This window comes from Myotis davidii, unplaced genomic scaffold, assembly GCF_000327345.1.
Source record: "Myotis davidii unplaced genomic scaffold, ASM32734v1 scaffold6, whole genome shotgun sequence".
In the NCBI taxonomy this organism is placed as follows: Eukaryota; Metazoa; Chordata; class Mammalia; order Chiroptera; family Vespertilionidae; genus Myotis; species Myotis davidii.
This window is the reverse complement of record NW_006383011.1, coordinates 1,298,024-1,305,750: the sequence shown is the minus strand read 5'-3', so window position 1 is coordinate 1,305,750 and position 7,727 is coordinate 1,298,024. Positions and strand designations below refer to the sequence as shown.

Sequence of the window (7,727 nt, the reverse complement as noted above, 5' to 3'; positions counted from 1 at the left end):
GTAAGATGATAGTCCTCAAAGTAAACATAAAATAATAGTGCATAGGGCTTATGCAAAAAAGCTTTGTGCTTAAATACTGGAAGGGCAGTCACCCTGAAACAATGGGGCAAATTAGCATGCAGCCAGCCCAAGGCTCTTAGATGCACGCAAGCGCTGGAGCACACACACACACACACACACACACACACACACACACACAAATGCTCAGTGACAAATGCTTGGCGCTTGCTGGGAGGTCAACACTAAAGAGTCTTTGGTGGGAAGACAGCATGTCAGATTTCAGAAAATTTCCATACAAATGGGCTTTCCCTGCTCAAAGGGGGTGCTTTCTGATCCAGATAATAAAGTCCATTTACATGAAACGATGCCGCTTTCAATGATATGATTAATTTCGGAAATACCTGGCATCTGAATGAAGCCCAGACTTCAAGAAATGAATGATAATGAGGAAAGATAATTAGGCAAATGTCAAGAGTTTTGCTTGGTGACTGAGGGGCTGGCCTGCCTAGGTTATCCTATACTCATTTCAAATGGAAATGAAAGGGCTTTGTGGGAAGCTGGGGATGATCAACCGATGGCTACATATAAACCCACGTTAGCTCAAGTTTCTTGGGGTTTTACTCCATCATGACCAGTGGGCAGCTGATGCTTACCTTCAATGACTTCTCAGTGCATCCCAGACAAAGCTGGCCTTGTGTTTCATGAGGCCTGAAAAATGTAAATTTATCTTGCCTTCCATGTCATTTGTTCTATAGTGACCTCTCTGTTCTGAGCCTTTTCAAAAGTCTCACTGACTTTCCCTCCCTTCCTAAAGGAGAAAAACAAAAAAGGGGGGGAAAGCCAAACACCTTTAGACAAAGGCTAACAAGGCCTAGTACCTCAGAATCCAACTTTATTTGGAAATAGAGCCATTGCATGTGTAATTCATGAAGATAAGGTTATACTGGAATAGAGTGGGCTCTTCAATAGGTCCAGTGTTCTTATAAGAAGATAATGTGGCCAACCTTCTTCGGTTGTCCCAAATCCGGGTTCATCCGACACCAGCTGCCTCCACCATGCAGCTGAAGTTCGACCCCAACGAAATCAAAGTCGTATACCTGAGGTGCATCAGTGGGGAAGTGGGTGCCATGTCTGCCCTGGACCCCAAATCGGTCCCCTGGACCTGTCTCCAAAAAAGGTTGGTGATGACATCGCCAAAGCAACCGGTGATTGGAAGGATCTGAGGGTTACAGTGAAACTGACCATTCAGAACAGACACGCCCAGATTGAAGTAGTGCCTTCTGCCTCTGCCCTGCTCATCAGAGCCCTCAAAGAACCACCAAGAGACAGAAAGAAGCAAAAACAAACACCAAGCACAGTGGAAATATCACTTTTGATGGGATTGTCAGCATTGCCCGACAGATGAGGCACCGATCTTTAGCTAGAGAACTCTCTGGAACCATTTAGAGATCCTGGGGACTGCCCAGTCTGTGGGGTGCAATGTTGATGGCCACCACCCTCATGACATCATAGATGATATCAACAGTGGTGCAGTGGAATGTCCGGCTAGTTAAGAACTACCAAGGAAAATGTTTCAATTAAAGATCATTTGTCAACCAAAAAAAAAAAATAAAAGAAGAAGAAGAAGATAATGTGAAGACACACAGGATAAACCACCATAGGACTCCACAGGGAGAAATCAGAGTCATGACATTGAAAGCCAAGGAACACCAAGGATTGCTGGCCACAGCCAGAGCTGGGAAGAGGCAAGGCAGGACTCTCCCCTACAGAAGCAGAGGGGCAGGCCCTACTACCACTTCAGTTTTAGACTTCTGGCCTCTAGAGACAATAGAGTTCCGTTTTAAGCCACCCAGTTTGTGGTACTTTGCTTATCAGTCCTGGGAAATATCAGTGGTCATGTAATTTAATATAACAGGCCTATAAAGGACTGGAAATATTTCCCTTTTCCTGGACCTAAACTTTTACAGCCCTACCTCAATTCCGTCACAGTGGGCAGGTATGGGTTTACTAAGAGACAGTGTCACCTGTCACAAATGGTGAAGGGTGCACAGCTCCCTATTTTCCAGAAACAGAGGATCTGTCTCTAAAGGGCTTAACTAAATATAAATATACTAAAAGACTATGTAAAACTGTTCACCAAGTGTCACGGCAGTCACCCGAAATGAAATGCTCAAAGTGTTTAGTGAAATGTTATATGCTAAATATGTTAAATGCACTGTAACATACTCATTAGCCTATAACACAAAACACCATTTAAACCAAGACATGAAGGGAGAAACAAACCTAAGTGTCAGCCAGCTTTATACCTTTGGAGAACATACATTAAAATATATCCGTAGCAAATATGTGAGGTCTTTAATGAAATCTGTTTCTAATAGGGGAATAAAGCTGGAAAGAATTGAAATTAACCCATTGTGTGGAAATTTCTATTTAAAATGAAGCAATTTCATCATTTCACTATAATTTTAAAAAAGCTATTCAGCCAAAATAGTAAAGTATGTTTAGTACTATATTAGTAAATAATACACATAACTTGGTATGAGTTAATTTCCTTCAAGTTTTAAAAAACTTGCTTTAGAAATTACATTGCTTAGCAGCAGTTTGCACAAATGACAAAGTATTAACAATAAAAAACAAAAAAGGTTACTACTCTACTGTATATAATTCATTTATATGACATAGCATAAACATATTTACCAAAGTAGGCCATTTCGTTGGTTTTGAGTGTTTGTTACTGTTCAAATCATCTATCCTAACAGCGAAACAATTTTAATATATAAAGATGCTTTTTGCTTTGGGGAGTAGAAAAATGCACAATTGGAAGAGAGTCCCTCAATCCAAATATGATATGGTTGTGTTGTCCTATTTGCTTTTAATCATCCCTAATTCCTGAGATGCTTAACATTTTATGTTTAAATATTATCTTGGTACAAAGCTTTTCCCCTGCTTATGCATAATTTCATCTAGAAATTAGTATCTCCCACTTATAATGCATCAAAAACTAGAAACATTTTCCTTCCTTAATGGTGTAGGAATTAGTATAATTTTAGAGCACTCAATGATATAATTATTTACGTGTACTAGAAATATTAATTAGAACTATCTAATCAAGGTATGGGGAAAGTTGGAGAAAAGGAAAAGATTCCTTGAAGTTATAAATAGTTAGCTAGCTATGTTAAGTGTTCCTTCAAAAGAAATAGACTATGTGGACATTCCAGATTTTAGGGAAATGTATTCCTGGAATCCTTTGAAAATTACACAGGTTTCTGTATTTTCAAAATAGTGCAAAAATACTTAAAGACTGTTTACTTTATTTTATGCTAAAGTTAATATGTATGTATATGTCTTTGGTATTGTGAAAGTGATAGGAAGAAATAAATGAAGTTTATTTTCTGCTAAAGTTAATATGTGTACGTATGGCTGTGGTATTGTTGGCAGTGACAGGAAAAAATAAATGAAGTGTTAATCTAATAAATGTGTTGCCAGTTGTGCTAAAATGGAATGCAATGCATATATGTCAATTGCTTGTATATACAATTGTAATATTTTTATCGTTATTATGAGGTGTGCTTCATTTTATACGTGCATCTGCTCCTTGTGCTGATGCCTGTGCTCAGCTCAAATGCAAGTTATAGTTTTTCTTCTTTTGTTTATAAAGGCACCGTTTATATTTCTTCTGTGATTTATTATATTCCTGGAAAGTCTTGGGATTAACAATATAGTATATTTTTTTATTGAATTATTCACACACAAATGGCAGAGCCCAAAGGGGATTCAGGTTTACAGGATTTTTCTAATAAATGTGTTCCCCTTTGTATGAAAACTGCTAATTAGTGCATTCGAACAGCTCAACACCGAATTGTTGAAAGGCATCATATTAAGGGCTAATATAAAACTGTTTATGTGGAAGGATATATAAAAAAAGGTGTTAAACCCAACACAAACTGAGTGGCAGGGGGTACCCACCAGTGCTAATTTTATGTTTGTTTGGTCTCATTTAAAGTTAAGATGTCTGTGTTATGATCATGATGTGGAACCTGCTGTACATACAGATGGATGGAAATGTGTCAATTTAGGAGCGGCAATTGTTTGGCAAAGAAGTCAATGGGTAGTTTTTTCAGGAAATAGCTATTCCTAAACACTAGTTTTTATTTTTAACAGAAGCCCATATGGGGGCTTAAAAATATATATGCTTTTATATATGATGGTTATAGCAGACATGCTAAAAGTTCCAATTCCTGCTAAGCATGTTCACTGAGCCTTTTATAGTATTTTATTATGCTTGTATAAAAGGGCAATAAGCCATTAATAGAATTTTGCATTTCTCAAGAGAGTTTCACTGCTGAAATTCAACATACAAGTGTTTAAATTAATCCAAGAGTTTTGATATCAGATTCTTTTCTCAGTATTATGAATGAATCACACTGGAGGAAACCTGAAGAGGTTCCCTCCATTCCTCCCAGCTTCCACACAGACCAGCTAAAAAACTTTCTATTCTTAATTCCTTCCAAGGAAATTTACTGTTTTCCCCAATCATCCCCACCAAAGTTTAGTGATTGTTTTCAGGGGTGACTACTCTATCATTATTGTACAGATGGTCCCTCCACTTATAATAGCTCTATTTATGATTTTTCAACTTTAAGGACATGTGAAAGTGATATGCATTTAGTAGAAATCATACTTCACATTTTGAATTCTGGTCTTTTCCTGGCTGGCCATATGCAGTCAGACACTCTTTTGTGATTCTGGGCAGTGAAACTCAGTTCCCAGTCAGCCACTCAATCACTAGGGTAAACAACCATACTCTACTGTATAGTATGAAATTCATTTCAATTCACATTTTCAATTCATGATGGGGTTGTTGGGTAGTAACCCCATCATAAGTAGAGGAGTATCTGTACTTCCTTGGCCAGACCATATCACCTCAAGTGAAGCACAGAGGGACCAATAGAAAACTTGCAGGAAAACATTTTTACTAAATATCATTCTTTATTGCATCAAAGCCTACAGATTCCAAATACACTTTCTTACTAGCTTTAGTTCTTACCATAATGGCTTCTACTACTCCATATAAGTGCTCAGTGTTAGGATTTTGCCAATTTTAGTTTGTATAAACTTCAGTTTCTTTTTTTAAAAAAAATCCTCTAATATTCCTTTGAACATGAACACTTAGGAATTTTATGAGACTGGACATGGAAAATGATATATCTGTCATAGACATTCAACTATAATTTGGAATGTCATATGGCAACCACAAGCTAAATCATAAAAAAACACAAAACAAATAATAGATAAACTTGAAGCAAATTTGATTAAGAAAAGAAGTATAGTTATAAATTACCAATATCAGGAATTAAAAAGAAGACATTGTTACAGGTTCTTCACATATCCAAAGCAATATAGAAGACATAGAACTTCTTTGTGATAAGAATGAAGAATTAGATTAAATTAATTACTAAAAATGTACAACATACCCAACCTGACACAAGATAAAACAGAAAATATAAATAGTCCTAGGATCCCATCCAAAATGATCATTATTTGTCATGTCTCTTTAAGGCTTTTCTTGACTATGGCAATTTCTTAGACATTCCTTGTTTTTCATGACCTTGAAAATTTGAGGAGTGTTGGTTAGGTATTTTGTAGAATACTTCTGTACTGGAATTTGGTTGATGTTTTCCTCGTGATTACACTGGGATTGTGGCTTTTGGGAAGAAAAACCACAGAGGTAAAGTGCCATTTTAATCACATATTAAGGGCACATATCATCAACACAATTTAACAATGTTGATTTGACCTTGATCACTGTCTGAGGCAATATTTGTCAGACTTATCCACGAACTATAAACTTATAACCCTCCTCCCCTTCTGTGTTGTACTCCTTGGATGAAAGTAACCATGGGTAGCCCACACATAAAGAGTGGGAATTTATGATGCCTTTATTGAGACTAGGTTCCTATATAAATTATTTTTAACTCTTCTGCATGAGACATTTGTCTTTTCCCCTCATTTATTTCTCCAATAATTTATTGACATCAGTATGGACTCCTGGGTATATATTTTATACTTTAGGTATTAATCCAATACCGTATTATTTTATTTTATTGCCCATTTGTTCCAGCTTTGGCTGTTGGGAACTCTTTCAGTTGGATCCTGTGTCTCTTTGACAAACTCTCATAAATGTAGATTATTTTAGCACTTCTTTACTTCCTGGCACTCTAAGTGTTTCCACATTTATTGTATCTATTTCTCACCCCATTCCTAGAATTGGGCATTTCTCCTGGTTCCTTTCATTTTATTTGCATGTACTATAAATAAAAAATAAAATAATATTTCAACAGAATAAATTTTTCAATACCCAGAAGGAAATGTACCAAAAAGAGGATCAATATTTCTATACAAAAAACTTCAGAACATTATTGAGAGATATTAAAGAGATAAATAAGTAAAGGAACAGAGTATGTTCATACTTTAAAGATCCAATATTGTAAATATGTTAATCTCCTCCAAAATGATGTATAGAGTCAATTCAATGCCAATCAAAATCTCAGAAAAACTGTTGTAGAAATTGATAACCTGATACTAAAATTTATAGTGAAAACAAAGGGCCAAAAATAATAAAGATAATCTTGAAACAGAAATTAATATAAAGCTAGAATAAGTAAGATAATGTGGTATTAGCTAAGGGATAAACAAATAATATAATAAACAGCCCCAGAAGAAAACCACACATATTCATACATATGGTCCAGTCCTCTCCCAACATTTTAATATGAAAAATTTAAAACATAAAGCAGAGTTGAAAGTTTACAGTGAATATTTATACTCACCACCTAGATTCTACCATTATCATTTAATAATGCTTGCTTATTATATGTTTATTGATCCATTTAGTTCTTTACTTCTGATATAAAATTTATATACAATGAAATGAAGAATTAAGTCTACAGTTGGTGAATTTGTCAAATACATACACCTCTGTAACACCTTCCTCTTTCAAGTTTTAGAATAGTTATATTATACCAGAAAGTTTCATCATGCCCATTCCTAGCCAATATTTTTCCCATTCCTCAGAGACAACAATACAGATTTTTTTCATATACTAATAATTAGAATCATACACTATGTTCTACTCGTGTGTCTAGCTTCTTTGACTCAGCATGACATGTTTAAGATTTATTCGTATTGTTGCATGTATTGAGAGTTTATGCATTTTTATTGATGAGTAGCATTTCTTTGTATGAGTAAATCACAATTTGTTTATTCATTCTTCTATTAATGAACACATGGGCAGCTTCAAGTTTTGGGCTGTTATGAATCAAACTGCTGTGAACATTATTTTATAAGTCCTTTGTGACAATATGATTTAATTTCTCTTTCATAAATATCTAGGATTGGAATTGAAGTGTCACAGGGTAGGCATACATGTATAGTTTTATAACCAACTGCCAGAACTTTCTCTGAAGCAGCTGTACCATGTTACAGACTTCTCAAGTATCCAATCCAGGATATCGAGGAGGCAAAAAGAAAATGCAGGGAACACACGACCATGTCTATCCTTGGGTCCCAAGTCTCCTAGCCAGTTTGCTGCCTTTGCTCCACCTTTCAGAGATGTTTTATGTTTGTTTTATGTATAACACAAAATTCAAGGCTTTTAGCTGTACTTGGTGGGAGGAATAGGGGAAAATGTGTTCACTTCATTTCCTTTGTCATCAGAAATGTATTGC

At 35.7% G+C, this 7,727-nt stretch overlaps 1 pseudogene; it reads left to right on the top strand.

The window, feature by feature from the left end:
- Positions 1-1,021: 1,021 nt before the first annotated feature.
- LOC107181603 lies at positions 1,022-1,595 on the top strand (annotated as a pseudogene).
- Positions 1,596-7,727: the final 6,132 nt, after the last annotated feature.